This window comes from Manacus vitellinus, unplaced genomic scaffold (assembly GCF_001715985.3).
Source record: "Manacus vitellinus isolate BGI_N305 unplaced genomic scaffold, ASM171598v3 scaffold_121_pilon, whole genome shotgun sequence".
Taxonomy (NCBI): domain Eukaryota; kingdom Metazoa; phylum Chordata; class Aves; order Passeriformes; family Pipridae; genus Manacus; species Manacus vitellinus.
In genome coordinates, this window is record NW_021938903.1 from 31,147 (window position 1) to 46,581 (window position 15,435).

Consider the following 15,435-nt stretch of genomic DNA (forward strand, 5'->3'; position numbering starts at 1 on the left):
TGGGTCATGGTGCCCTGCTCAGCTTTCTGGGATCACCACAAACAGGTCGGGGGTTTTCCTGGGAAAAAGGACAAATCACTGCATTATTCACAGTTCACAAGGGAAAGGACAGACCTTGAAACTGCTCCCTTCACTGGCACAGTTTGCCCTTCCTCACTCCCAGCCAGGCTGAGACAGAGCTGCCAATCGACGTGTCCTCTCAGGACACATCCCAGCACGGTTCTGAACCAGCCCAAACTGGGCAGGAGAACGACTGGAAGGGCTGAGTGGGAAATGCACACATCCAACAGCATCCCTCTGCCACCCCTTCCCTGCCCATGGCACCTGGCTCTCCTCCAAACACCTCCTCTCGTGTTTCAGGCAAATATTACATCACATGGCACTCACATGGGGAGTTCTGATGGATGGCGAGAGCAGTTGCCGAGAAGAAAGCCACAGACATGGATGTCTAAACTGGGGCATGAAGCAGAAGCACATCCTGATCTAAATTAGCTTGTTTAAATTAGCAACAGACCCGAGAGCAGAGCAGAAGACTTTAGAAGGAAATGGTGAAGTGTGAGCTGGGAATTAAGCAGTTATTGTCATGGATCACTCGTGTGACCTTCTGCCAGAGGCGTCTCTTTCCTTGTACTTTAAACTGGACAATGTGTAATGTAACACATCCCTGTCCTGAAGGCAAACTGGGAAGGCAGATCCCTTGTCACATGAGAGATGCTCACAAACTCTAGAGTTACTGCAGCTCTGCAAGAGCAGTTGGATTGGATTCCCCCGTGGGATCGATGCTGCTCCCTGTTTACCCTCTGCACTCCTTCAGTCAGGAGAGGCACACAGGAACATGCAGCTTCCATCAGTTTTAAAAGGCATGGGGACTTTGGGAGCACACCTACGTCAGGCCTTCGTCCAGCTGAGAAGTGTCACAGGCACGTGGTGAAAACCCAGAGTATGACCCCAACACCTCCCGCTCCACACCCAGCTCGGAGCTGCATCACCTGGGGGAAACCTGCTTTCAGCCAAAGGTAAAACAATTAATAAATAAAAATAATTTGTGCTGTGTGCCTCATAGACAGGCCAAAGAAAGTATCACTCACAGTACTTCTGTGTCGAATTCTGAACCAAAATTTGATTTTCCACTACTCAGTGGCTGCAAAGAGCCACAGGCACCTCCCCACAACAACTCACTGGCTCCACTGTTGCCTTAAAATAAAGTCTTATTTTGGGTCTCTGCACGCTACACAGATCTCATCAGTAATTAATATCACTCCTGAGACTCACTGACCTCAGTGGAAATGCACTGAGACAACAGACATGGGAGATGATCCCGGGGCTGTGTGAGCACCAGCCAGGTCATCCCCTCTCCCTGTCCCTCCCTGCCCTGCTGTGAGTGACTCCTGCTCTCCCCATGAGCACCAGCCAGGTCATCCCCTCTCCCTGTCCCTCCCTGCCCTGCTGTGAGTGATTCCTGCTCTCCCCATGAGCACCAGCCAGGTCATCCCCTCTCCCTGTCCCTCCCTGCCCTGCTGTGAGTGACTCCTGCTCTCCCCACCACCACAGGAGTTCCACATCTCACTTGGGTGCCGCTGTTTTGGCAGTTCCTCCTGCAAACCCTTGTAAACAGGGTTTTACAGTGACCTCTGTCAACCTTTGGAAGATGTTTCAGAACTTGCAAATGAAGGTAAGGAGCAGCTCGTGTCAGGGGAAAGACACAAAACCGAAAGGAAAGGAAGCTGATTCCAGGGCACCCTGCCCTGCCCCGGGCAGAGCTTTGCACAGTGAATGGCTGAGATTTTGAGAGGCTCTTGATCACCCTCTTCTGATGGATTTAATTTGTCCTCCCAGCAAATATAATCCCCTATTGCCTCTTGTATCTCCCTTGTCACCTAAACATGTCACCACTCCTGGGGCTCGAATGCCTGGTGCTTACAACGTTCACCAAGCAGGATTACCTGACACCAGCCTGCAGCAGCTTTCACTAAGCTCTATTTATGTTGTACTTACATTCATTCTTTGCTACTCCCAACTTCTTCCCCTCCCCACCAGGCAATGGTGAGAAGCATCAACACTGAAACATGAACATGGTCCAAACTCTCAGGTCCAAAGCCATCAAGAATCTTATTACTATTTTAAATTACCAAATGTTTCAAGCCAAACTGTTGTTCTCAGCCATGTGGGACCGTGGGTATATGTAAACATAGTTCAAACCAATTGAGAAATGGCCACGTTCAAATCTAGTTTTGTAAAAAGCCCAAATATTAACAATATTTGTACACAGGCTCCATGTCTGCATCTCCCAGTGCACAACATGCACTACGTGCACTATGGATAAACTGCTGAGTTTACAGGGTCTTAAATATTTCAGAAATTCACTTGGATTAAAGATAAGCTGCTGTGAGTCCTTAAACTGCTGTGAATTGCTGACTTCTGGAGAATGAGAACGAAGCATGTTAATGCCACACATTGATTGCACAGTTAAAATAACAGTGCCAGGGCATGCAAGGGAACATTCCTTCAGTGTAATTAATCCAGCCACATCACATTTTCTGGTGTCTTGTGTGTGAAATAAGGACCAGAAAATAACACACTGGTTGGCATGGACTCATCAAACCCTGCCCTTCTCACTTTTAAAATTTCTACTCCCCTGTTACATGAATGCCCATGTCTGTGCTTTGACTCCAGTTCAATCCAGAAAAAGAAATCACAGGATTTTTCGAACGAGACAGCAAAAATGGTCACAGTGTCATGTCTTCACTCAGAGGTGTCTGAAACTTCGGTGCCCACATCAGGGTGACTTGTTCAGTGGAGGCAAGGAAATGCTTCCAAGAGGGAATCTCTCCTCCCCAGGGGAGTGCTGTGGACCAACACCCCCAGCACAACAGGGAGACACTGGAAGGAGCTCAACACCCTCACTCCTCTGGAAAACACAGCAGTGTTGTGCATTAGCCAATCCAAGCCTTGGCCATTCCCCATCCCAGGTGGAATTCCGTGCAGCTGCACAGACACCCCCTCTGGAGATGTGGCAAAGCCTTGGCTACCAGCAATATCTAATGTACCAAAATAAGCCAGCCTGCCCCTCATCCTGTCTGTCCCTCAGTCTGGATGAGCAGAGCAGGAGCCCTGTCCCCAGAGCCTGACTGGACACAGTGCTGGGGCCATAAATCAGCCGAGCGCAGAAGCAGAACATTTGGGAGTCACAGGATTTGTAGGTGCTGGTGGTGTCACAAGGAGTTATTTATGGGGTTCAGACGGTGGAATACACAGACAAGATGTGACATAATTGCTGGCAGGGGCTGGTGAGCAAAATTAGCCAAACCTGTGGGGAAGTGTTGGGCAATGGGAGGTTCACAGGGAGGTGGGTCCAGAGGCCCTGCACAAGCACAGCACGTGGGGGGGACAAAGCCATGGACACAGGCTTAAATTAGCATTATTAATAAAGGAATCAGCAACAGATGCAGCATTCTATTGCATAGGAGCACAGAATCATAAAATCAGAGAATCCCCTGAGCTGGAAGAGACCCTAAGGATCATCCAGTCCAACCCCTGGCCCTGCACAGGACACCCCAACAATCCCACCCTGTCCAAACCCTCCTGGAGCTCTGGCAGCCTTGGGGCTGTGCCCACTGCTCTGGGGAGCCTGTTCAGAGCTGACCACCCTCTGGGGGAAGAACCTTTTCCTGAGATCCAGCCCAAACCTCCTCTGACCTCCTTTTCTCTTTGTATCTCTCTTTGAATTTCTCTTCGAAATTCATAAAAATCAAGGCAGTCCTAACACAGCAAACCTTCTAACCAAAATACCAAACTGTTGTGTGTTTAGCTCCAAATTCCAGATGTGCTTTACCCCAGAGACCCAGGTACTCACTGAGAAGAAGGATCTCTCACCTAAAATTTCTCTTTTAGCTTTGGGTGGGCTTTCTGTGTTTATTTGTTAACCTGAAGCAATCTTTTGAGCTTGTCTCCCCACTGCACATTTCTACAGGACAATCTCCAAGCCCTTGGTTAGAACCACAGAATTGAAGACCAGCAACTGCAGAAGTGCAGCTTCATGCAAAGTTCTGAGCAGGTCACAGAGGGGGAACGTCACGAGCTCCCCAGTGATGAATGGAGGTGTTGTGCAGAGTGAGGAGGAATGCCCAAGGATCAGATTTTGTGTGACTTATCCCCTCAGTAAATCTATACTCCCCCTGATCTTCTCCTCTGCCTCAGGGATTACAAACACAACGTAAGTGGTTGCTCCTTCTGCCCCTGATCCCTGTACACAAACACCAGACACTCTGCCCCCGTTTATTTAGCACAGTGGCACTGAGGCCAAAGGCCAAGAGGCAACACACACCAGCTGTATTTTCTAAGGGTGAGCAGGACAATGAATTCACCCCCCTTTGGTGAAGCAGGTCAGGCTGTCCCCTCCCATGTCCACAACACCTCCAGGAATTCTTTTGTAACACAGACAGGCACTTTCACACAGTCAACAGATCAAAAGCAAGTGTCACAGGGCATCTACAACAGAGTCCTACTGCCAGGAAGGAAAAATAACATATCCCAACTTACTGTCCAAAGAAATGATGAGCCCAAGATAAAAACCTTTAGGAACCTCAGTGTACCTGTGCCACAAATGCAGTGTCAGCTCCATGGGACAGGTACAGGAGATCCTCAACAGCCTGTCATCTTCCTTGGGAAATCAGTGGGTGCTACAGGAGCCCAGGGATACAGGAGCCCAACCCTACAGGACCCAACCCTACAGGACCCACCTTATAGGAGCCCAACCCTACAGGACCCAACCTTACAGGATCCCAATGCTACAGGAGCCCAGTCCTATAGGAGCCCAACCTTACAGGACCCACCCTATAGGAGCCCAACCCTACAGGAGCCCAACCCTACAGGACCCACCCTATAGGAGCCCAACCCTACAGGACCCCAACCCTACAGGACCCACCCTACAGGACCCCAACCCTACAGGACCCCAACCCTACAGGACCCCAACCCTACAGGATCCCAATGCTACAGGAGCCCAGTCCTATAGGAGCCCTACCCTACAGGAGCCCACCCTATAGGAGCCCAACCCTACAGGAGCCCAACCCTACAGGACCCCACCCTACAGGACTCCAACCCTACAGGAGCCCAACCCTACAGGACCCACCCTACAGGACCCCACCCTAGAGGACCCCAACCCTACAGGAGCCCACCCTACAGGATCCCAATGCTACAGGAGCCCAGTCCTATAGGAGCCCAACCCTACAGGACCCACCCTATAGGAGCCCAACCCTACAGGAGCCCAACCCTACAGGACCCCACCCTACAGAACCCCAACCCTACAGGAGCCCAACCCTACAGGACCCCAACCCTACAGGACCCCAACCCTACAGGACCCCACCCTACAGGATCCCAATGCTACAGGAGCCCAGTCCTATAGGAGCCCAACCCTACAGGAGCCCAACCCTACAGGACCCAATCCTACAGGATCCCACTTCTCCCATAACATTCACAACCATTTTCAGACCTCCTGCAGAGTCCCCCATGACAGCGAGGGTGGCCCTTCATGCCCCCAGCTCTGCACCAGCCCCACACGAACCCCGGCGGTGACGTGACCATCTCGTTACCTTACGGGTTCTGGGATGGCCCTGCTCGAGGTCGCTGCTGTGTCTCCCGGGACCGTGGTGGCTCCGTGTGGTGCCTCAGAGCGCAGAGCTCCTCATCGCTGCCCCGCGGGCCCCTGGCCACAGGTATTTAGAGATCTGCAGGAGACAAGACACGCCCCTCATCAGCCCCTTGCAAATGTCACCAAATGGCAACAGAAATTCTTGTCCCTCTCCACCGTCCCAGAGCTCAGACCGCGCTCAGGAGCTGCTGATACCTCCAGGATGTCCCCACGCTGTGCTGTGGGCACTTGTGGGGGGCTCCTTATAGCCCCACACGGCCCCGGCCCAGGGGACGTGCCGTGGAACCCGGAGCCTTTGGCACGGCACGGACACGGCACGGGGCCAGCCCGGCCAGACGCGACCATCAGTCAGGGCAAGGCTGGAGCTCCAAAGGCAACACCTTGTGCCTCAAAAAAGGACAAACACTGGTGCAGATCCAAGGAAGGACGAGCTGCACACGCAGTTCTGTTGGACGCGCCACGAGTTCTCAGGAGATCCCATAATCCCTCAGCAGAGAAGTAAAACCAGTGGATTACTGCATTTGTGTTTGGGCCAGCCATGCCTGGGCTTGGCCTTCACCAGTAGAGCCTCTCAGTTTGTGCTGTTCCAAGAGGTCTGAAAGAAATCCAGTTGCTCCTGGAGGATCTTTGTTGCTGCAGCCCAAAGACACCTCGATGTGCCATTTTGGCTTCCAACACAGCCACAGCCTGATCCCTTTCCCGAGAGCAGCCACTTCTTCCACCAGTGGAAGGTTCCCCGCCCAGGGTAGGGGGGTTGGAACCAGATGGTCTTTAAGGTCCCTTCCAACCCAAACCATCCTGTGATTCCCATGGACAGGTTTACTCTGGAAGTGCGAGTGCAGCACGTTGTGCCCCCAAATCTCTTGCTACCAGTCTGCCTTTGCAGCTTGTAAACCTTCCTTCCTCTCCTCAGGAAGCTCCCCTGGAAGCAAAGGGACCTCTGTTTGGTTCCTGACTATCAAGTGGTGGCCAGTCTGGGGCTGAAGGCTCTCTTCTCCCAGCAGCACCACATGCTGGGAGCAAAACCCACTCGGTCTGAAGTCTACTTTCGTTCACTTCTGGCTGAGAGCATCCAACCATTGTTTTTAACTTGGATTGTGTGAATATATTCATATTAAATCCTCGTGCTCAGCTCAGGGAGGAAGGGCTGGCTCCAGAGCAGTATTTTTACTGTGGTGGCCATGGTTCACATGATGTCTGGGCTGGCAGAACCAGAACAAGGTTTTCCTCTGGTTTTCTACCGGGAGGTGACAATTCTAAAATCTGAGGTTAGCGGCGAAGGGAACATACAGAAAAACCTTGGTCCTACAGCTAAGACTCATGTTAGATGGGATGAAGACAGAATAACCTCAGAGAGCACTGTTTCCACTGGTCTTAGAAAAAAGATTCTCAATCAGGTCTCAAAAACTTCTCCCTTGCTGGTCTGGGAACCATCATTTCAAGCCACAATTTAAAAGATAAATGTGAAAATGAAATTCGGGGGTAATTTTCTTCATTCCTTCTTTCTTTTTGACTGTTACTGCTGGTGACAGTGTTTCTACCTTCCCAGTTCCTAAGCAAACCATGTCAATCTTAGCCCACACCTGGGCTGAGATCCTTCAGTCCCACATCCCCTGGGACATTTGCAGTGATACAAAAGTAAAAGCAATTCCAAACAATCTGAAAGTCAATGAGCCCAGAAAATCGGACAACAAGGATTTGGAAAATCCGGACTGCTGCTGGAAAATCCTCTCAGCAGCAGACACTGTTTTCCAGCAGTGTCCCAGTGGGATTCCCACAGCACCCTCCTCCCCCTGCTCTGGCCGATGACCATCCCAAGGGGGCCTCCTTAGGCTTTGCTCTTACTGGTCCAGGACAGCAGTTTGTTGCTTTGTTGGTTGTTTGCTGTAGCCTTAAAATTAAAAAACCAGTTGCTAGACAAGTCCCTAAAGACGGTAACACCTGGTGAAGGCCACGGGAATGGTCCCAGAGGAAACATTTCTTGGCTTCCACTGAAACCTGAATTCAGCTTTCATCAGCTGCAGCAAGAGCAGAGTTATCCCAAAGGGCCTGAGCCACCCAGAGCCACAGGGATTCCTTCTGTTCCTCTTTTCCCTTTCCAGTCATTTGTTCCCCACAGAAAAGTGCCAATGGTTTTTAGTCTCCAATGGCATTTAGGTGTTGGGTTCTGAATAACTGAGGAATTCCTAATAAGACAGACAGTTGAGTCTAGCAAGTACCAGGAGAGCCACCACTCTGCCTGTTCCACTGCAGCCATGAGCCTGATTGGGCTTTGCCTTATTTCCAGAGCTGGTTTTACAGTTTTCTTGGGGGGGAAGGAATGGAGACCTCTCCACAGATGGGCAGATAACTCAAAACCATCTGCGGCAGAGCAAACTCCTCCAAGAGCCTGACCTTCTTCCATTTCACAGCTTGGTTTCCACCCGCCCACCCAAAGCCCTGTTAACCCCTGTGTGCCAGTGGAGGAACAATCCCTGTGTGCCAGTGGAGGAACAATCCCTGTGTGCCAGTGGAGGAGCCACTGGGAACCTGCAGGATGTCCCAGCAAGGCCTGGCACATTCAGCAGTGGCCGCTGCTTTCGCTGCAGAGGGGACACATTTTTCCCTGGAAGAAAGTCTGTTCCACTAAGGAAAGGCAGAGAGGAAGTGGCAAGAGGCAACAGCTGCAGGACAGTTATTTCAGGACTGAATTTAAGAGTCTGATTTAACTGGAAACAAGACTCTTCTAATCTTCTGTTTTCCCTTCCTTGGTACACCAGCACGAAGTCCTCCCTCTCCAACTGGCACAGCCCTTCCTTCAGACTCTTGGCACCCACCACATGGCTCAGACAGAGCAGGAACTGAAGAAACCAAGGTAGGTTCAAAAAACTGGCTGGATTTTCCAGTTCGTAAACAAATGACCAAGTTCAAAGACTGGTCTCGTATGTGAGTCACTTGGCCAAGCCACAGCACTCCCCTGCAGCGTGGGGTGTCCAGGCAGGCACTGCACTGAGGGTCAAGGGGATGTCAGGGAGGTTTTGGAGCAGAAATATTCAGAGATGTAACGGGTGAAGATGTGCAGAGCTCGGCGTTTCAAGTCCACCTTGATGTAACAGCAGTGAGCATCCCACAAACACCAGGCAAGGAAACCCAAAAATCTGTAGTCATTTAAGGAGAGACTTGGGCATGGAAAATGGATTAAAGGTCCAAATTCAGTGAAGATTACCAAGTACCTGCAACTCTACAAGCACCCAACATCCTACCCCGAGTCAGGGGAGTCTGGCAGGGCTGATCACGCTGATCTTGTGCAAGCAAAGGGACATTGTTTGTCCAGCTCAGGCCACGGGCCAGGGGGGTGACACAGCAGCACTTTGGTTTGACCAGGAGGATGCCCTGTACCAGGAATAGTCCCACAATGCATATGGGTGCCACAGTGACTCTTCTGGACTTGTAATATTTGGATTTAAATGAAGCTGAGGTACCAAGTCTGGAGAACGTGCTGCTCCCTTCAGTGGGAGACAGCCAAGCTCAGCCCAGTCCCTCAGCAGCACATCACCCACATCAGACCCTCCAGGAGAAATTAGGGGACCCACTGAGTCTCCAAGCCTTGGTTATTCCCCCCCACACCCACCCAAATGCCAGTGTGCCCCTTTGCCAGCAGTGAGCTGAGGTCTGTCAGCCCTGCCCACACAGAGCCAGGACTGGACCCACTGCAGCTCCTGCTGAGCTGCAACTCAGCAGGAGGAGATTGGAACTGGGGTGAGGATCCAAGAGGCAGCAGTGCTCTGCCTTCACACTGCAGTTCAGCTCCCTCCTTCCCAGAGCACACCAAATTCCTGCTCTTCCCCAGTCCAGGACCAGTTCAAGGTTTGCATCCGTGACTGACCGGAGGGGTTTGGCAGCACGATCCAGGACTGAGATGGAGCCCATAAATCCAACACTCCTGCTTTCCCTGGGGATAGCTGCTCCCAGGACTATCCTTCTTGCATGTTCCCACACCTGTGCTGGCCAGTGCTGGAATTTACTTGCCCTTTTCCACATGGAAAAAACAAGATAGCGGGCAACACACGTTTAATATAAACTCACCGAAGATGTGATTAAACATCAACATGTGACCAGACACTTCCCCCCCTCAGGACTTTCCACTCCGAGACACTGAAGAAAAGCACATTTTAACCCACTCAGAGAGCAAGACATGTCTGTGCCCCTTCCATTTGACCCCATATGGGCACTGGACTTTGCCAAATGTCCTTCTCCGGCTAAAATTAACTGTGTGTGTTGGAACCACTTTGCATGTGCCACCCCTTGGGCAGGCAGAGGGTTAATAAAGCTCAGTGCCTGCAGTAAATAAAAAAAATAACAGAACTTGTGCTATTCAGATGCCACCAGGGATTGAAGTTACGAGGCTGTTTCTCAGTTCCCCTCCCTGCTTCAAACCAGACACAACAAACCCCCCCAGTTCTGGTTTGTTTATTTATTTGCTACCCCAACCTGCCAGTGGCAACAGATGAAAAAAGCCCTGTCCTTGCCTGACGAGCTATTTTAACATTTCATTCCCTGTGTGGGGAAGTTTGACACTGAAATAAATGGTAAGAAATTCTCCCTGGAGCCCCGAGAGGCCCCAGCATGTGCCACCTTCCCACCTTCTGCGTGGGACGCCGGAATTAATTCCAGCACTGTCCTGGTAGTGCCCTGCCTGACCTGTGCCTGCACAGTTAATGCACCATTTCTGGGAATGCTGTCCCATTCCTGCTGAAGGTTGTTAGCTGTCAAACTCTCTCTTCATCCAGCATGAAAATATCAAAATGAAATAGGCGTAATCTAGAGTCAGAAAATTATACTGGCATCCAGCAGAGAAATAACCAAAATCACAGAATCATAGAATCCTGGAATGGTTTGGGTTGGAAAGGACCTTAAAGCTCATTTAGTTCCACCTCCTACCATGGGCAGAGACACCTTTCACCTGACCAGGTTCTCAAAGTCCCATCCAGAAAAAAAGCAAATACAGAAAAAAAAATATAGAAAAAAGGAAATATAGGAAAAAATCAGAAGAGAGGGCATCGCTCTCCTTTTCACCCTGTCCCTCCACAGAGCCTGTCCCCCCTCAGGGTCTGTCCCTCCACCTTTTCTGCCTCATGAAGGTGATCACAAGGAGCTCAGACCCACCTGGGCTCAGAGCAAACACAGCCCCTGTCTGGAGCAGGTCCCAGCACTCACCTGCCCGTGCCACCCGATGTCTGTGCCACCCGACGTCTGTGCCACCCGATGTCTGTGCCACCCGACGTCTGTGCCACCCCACGTCTTGCCACCCACTCCCGTGCCACCGATGTCTGTGCCACCCGACGTCCCTCCTGCCCGGGTGCTGGGGGCAGCCGCAGCTCGGCCGGTCCCTGTGCAGGCAGAGCTCGGTGGGGCAGTGCTGGGTCCCCGGAGCCTCCTCAGCTGCTCCCTCCTCTCGCCTTCCCGCGTCCCTTCTCTCCCTGTCCCTTCTCTCCCTGTCCCTCCTCTCCCTGTCCCTCCTCTCCCTGTCCCTCCTCTCCCTGTCCCTTCTCTCCCTGTCCCTTCTCTCCCCGTCCCTCCTCTCCCTGTCCCTCCTGTCCCTGTCCCTTCCCTCCCGGGGGCTGTCTGGCCCTGCCCTGGCCGGTGTCGCCTGTCACAGGGCTGTTAGCCCGCCAGACATCCAGAGGATCTGGTTTTTTATGGGAACCCGGAGCACCTGCCTCCTATTCGTTATTATTTTAGTCCATACCAGTAATGGTGCTGGACAAACTTGAGATGAACAAAATTCTTCAGCATTTCACAGGTCAGTCAGAGTGGAGCTTTTTCTGGGGATTGTGTTTCCTCTTCACAGCGAGTCATTGCAAACTTCGATGCAGCTGAAGGGCTCTGGGTGGTTTAAAGGGTCCCTGATGGACAAGATAAATTGAACTTCAGATAAAAAGTAGGTGACCAAGTACATTTAAAGATGAGGCTTCTCCACATACCTTCCTTTTTCAAAATAACTCTTTGAGTATTAAAAGGGATGGACAGAGCACTTCACAGCACCAGCTCACAGTGTTAATGTGGATTTATCAGCATGGAGAGGCACGAGCCTGCACTCCTGTTACACAGCTGAGAGCAGCCTCTGTCACCTACAATCCTTTGGAATAAAAGGTGTGCAAGGTTCTAACAGGGGATTAGGAACCATTGGGTCAGGCTGGAAATGGAGATCAGACACCTCCAGGCTTGGTTGGCTTGTCAGTAAAGCCTCTCTCTGCTGGGAGACATTTATCCAGAGTCACCTGGAGCTGATGGAGGGAAATCTTGAGGGAAACGAGACAAAGTCCCAAAATCAAAGACCCAGGGCAGGGGATGAAAAGGTTACAGACACAGTTCCCTCAGCTGGCAGAGAGCGGTGGGCACCCACGGAGCACCCAGAGCTCTCCTTGCTCCCACCCTCCCCAGGTCTGCAGGCTGCAGACATTCCTGGTGTTCCCTGGCCTGTGTTCCTCACTCAGGGAAGGTCCCAGCTCGGGGCAGGATGGCAGCCACACTCTGCCATTTCAAAGGCAAGCCCAGGCAGCCCTGTGAGTTAGACGTGAGCACATCAGGGGTTCTACAAAGCAGATCAGGATAAAGCTCAGCCTTATCTGTCTTGTCCTCTCCAAGGAAGCAAAAGTGCCTGTGGGAGAGGCTGGACATGAAGCTCTCCAAGCACTGGAAGGTGGGCAAACCCTGCAGCCCCAGGGATGTGACCTGGCCTGGAATCACAGCACCCAGTCCAGCCTCATCCAACAGGACAGGTCAGAACCTAAAGCAAACATAATTTTCAAAGGTTTGGCTTCTAAGCAGTTGAAAGTAAATTCCCACACACCAGGCAAGGGGCCTGTTGCCCCCCTGCATAAAACTACCTCTGGTGCCCCACGCCTTGGAAAGCAACTAATGACATGAAGGCACAACAAAGGCAGGAAGAGGAACCGGTGGGAGGAGAGCAGGTTTGCCTGTACTTTTAATGGACTTTCCAAATGGGAATATCATTCCCTAGCTCTCACTTTAGATCAACCAGAGTTTGAGTTTGGATTCTCAGTGCCTTGACATCACAGAGGTCAACTGAGGATTTCCTACCTTGCCCTTCAATAGCTAAACATCCTCCCTGTCAAAGAGAGAGTCTGAGCTGCCACACAACCTGCTGAGCTTGTGCTGTGACAGATTCAAGCTAAAAAGTGCAGGTGACATATCCAAAGAATCACATTTACACATCTTTAAGCACATTTACAGTCACCAAACCACAGAAGGTCTGCAGAAGAGAAAACCCATCTTCTGCCTCAAAAAGCAGAGAGGTACTGACAATTCAGGAGATGCTGAAATCAGTCTGATAGACTTGAAATTATGTGCCAGTTACCAGAGCTCAGCGACCCAAAGGGCAGCCTTATGTAATGTGCTTTACTTAGCAATCCTCTGACATAGGCCTTCCCAATAAACCAGCTCAAGGATTTGTAAGGCTGGGCATTCCCTTCCCTTTGACAGCCTCATAAAGATTATTTCCTATCAGCCATGTGAGAGACTCTGCTGGAAACCCACCAAACACTGCATCTGAGCTGACCTGGGGATGTCAGAGTCCAATTCTAATTTCATCCCAAATTAGCAGGTGGTTATTGGTTGTCTCGAAATGGCATTTGTCAGGAATGAAAATTCTTTGCCAAAATAAGCCATTCAGCATTATTTATGACACAGGCAGATTTTGTTACTCTCCCTCAGGGTATTATCCTAAAACACTGACAGCTCAGCCAGCCCTGGCCCTCTCCCCTTTCGTGTTTGTAACCCAGCCATTGAATTGTGTGCTAGGGATTGTACTGAGGGCATGAAACCTTCTCACTTCTAATTCAAATGAGGATAAAACACAGAAATGACCCATTTTAACTCTGAGAACCCTGAACCTTTGCTGTGACAAAGGCAAATCCCTTCTGTGCTCACCTCAGCCTCTGTGCTCGAGCAGTGTGGGGTCCCAGAGAGTTGGATGTGGACACCAGGGAGTTGTCCTTGTTGTCCCACCCCAGCCAGCCCTCAGACTGCAGGCAGGGGTGTCCAAGCTCAGCACACAGCCCTGCTTCACACCAGCTCGACTCCCATGCCAAACCAGGAGGCAGCTGCTGGAACAGCATCTCTCTGAGGGAAAGACAGATTTTGGTCACCTGTGCCACCTCTCCAGGATCCGTCCAGCGTGACACAGCCTTTGGGTGCCTGAGCTGTACAATTCCTGCTGCTTCCAAAGGCCACAGTGCTTCAGGAAGCACTGGAAGGCTTGGCTGTGGAGAGGCTGACTCTGTGCAGCCCCAACCCTCCTGCCCCACAGCCAGGAGCTCAGCGTTCACCCCAGACATGGAGGGAAAGGTGGGACTGAAATACAGAAACCCTGCCAGATAAGTGCTGGGGATCCCCCCCATTCCCCACTCACCCCAGGGAGTGAAGCCAAACTCCCCTCTCATTGTCCTGCAGCCTCTGCCACAGGGCTGGGAGCCCCTGGGAGTGGAAGAACACGAGTTCCTGCAGCACCCAAAAGCACTTGGGACCTTACGGGGTGTTCAGCGACACCACAAACTGAGGGTCGTTGTCACCAGAGCTGCTTTTTCACCTGCTGCTCGGCCCTGTCCCCTCCCTCAGCCACCACAGCAACAACCCCACCCTCAGCACAGCCGGGGCACCTGGGAATGCCCCAGGAATTCAATCCCAGAAAAAACAGGATGGGCCAAGCAGCCCGGATAACCACACCGGGAAACCCAAACTGGGAAACCCAAACTGGGAAACCCAAACTGGGAAAACCAAATTGGGAGAACCAGACTGGGAAACCAAAGTGGGAGAACCAAACTGTGAAAAACGAAACTGGGAAAACCAAATTGGGATAACCAAAGTGGGATAACCAAACTGGAATAGCCAAACCGGGATAATTGAACTGGGATAACCAAACTGGGATAATCAAACTGGGAGAACCAAACTGGGATAATCAAACTGGGATAATCAAACTGGGAGAACAAAACTGGGATAATCAAATTGGGAGAACCAAACTGGGATAATCAAACTGGGAGGACCAAACTGGGATCATCAAACTGGGAAAACCAAACTGGGAGAATCAGACTGGGAAAACCAAACTGGCATAACCAAACTGGGAGAATCAGACTGGGAAAACCAAACTGGCATAACCAAATTGGGAGAACCAAATTGGGAAAATCAAACTGGGATAACCAAAATAGGTTTCTGATTCACCTTTTCCAGCGTCCTTCCAGTGGAACTGGTACGTGCCAGAGGAGGTGCAGTGGAGCTCACCTGACCCAGCCCCACGGAGGGAGAGGAGCTGCCCTCGTGTGCTCCGGGGTAACCCGACCTCCCGCCCCGGCAGGGACAGGCCAGATGACGCCCAGCCAGGCTGCCCCGGGCCCTGGCCCAAAGCAGGTCTGATATCACCCCGTCCCCCTGGCTTGGCTGGCAGCTGCACGGTCCCTGATGGCCTTGTGAGGGTTTTTACCACATCAGGGTGGCAGCTGAGCGTTTTACCCCCGAACACCCCGTGGCAGCCGCGTGTGACGAGTTCTCCGTGTGACTGTGGCCCAGGGTGGGCAGTGCTGGTGCTCACTGCCGGTCACAGGGCCAGACCAGGCAGCCCAGCAGGGAAAAGCCTGTAAGAACTGGATGCTGGGGAGCAGGAAGAGCTGGGCTCTTCCCTGGGGGAAGGGACTGGGTGCACCTACGTGGGTGAGCAAAGGGGGACACAACAGGCCCCATCAACAGCCCCATGGTCATCAAAGGCAAGGGGAAAAGTCAGGTCCAAGGTGAAC

The 15,435-nt window shown here is 51.7% G+C and overlaps 1 long non-coding RNA gene across 1 annotated transcript; it reads right to left on the reverse strand.

The window, feature by feature from the left end:
* On the reverse strand, window positions 1-10,928 carry LOC115308134. Its single transcript, XR_003916451.1, has 3 exons — window positions 10,844-10,928; window positions 5,589-5,723; window positions 1-58 (listed from the first exon to the last, which is right to left on the reverse strand). It is a non-coding gene; the product is annotated as an uncharacterized LOC115308134 (long non-coding RNA).
* Between the last annotated feature and the right edge of the window lie 4,507 nt (window positions 10,929-15,435).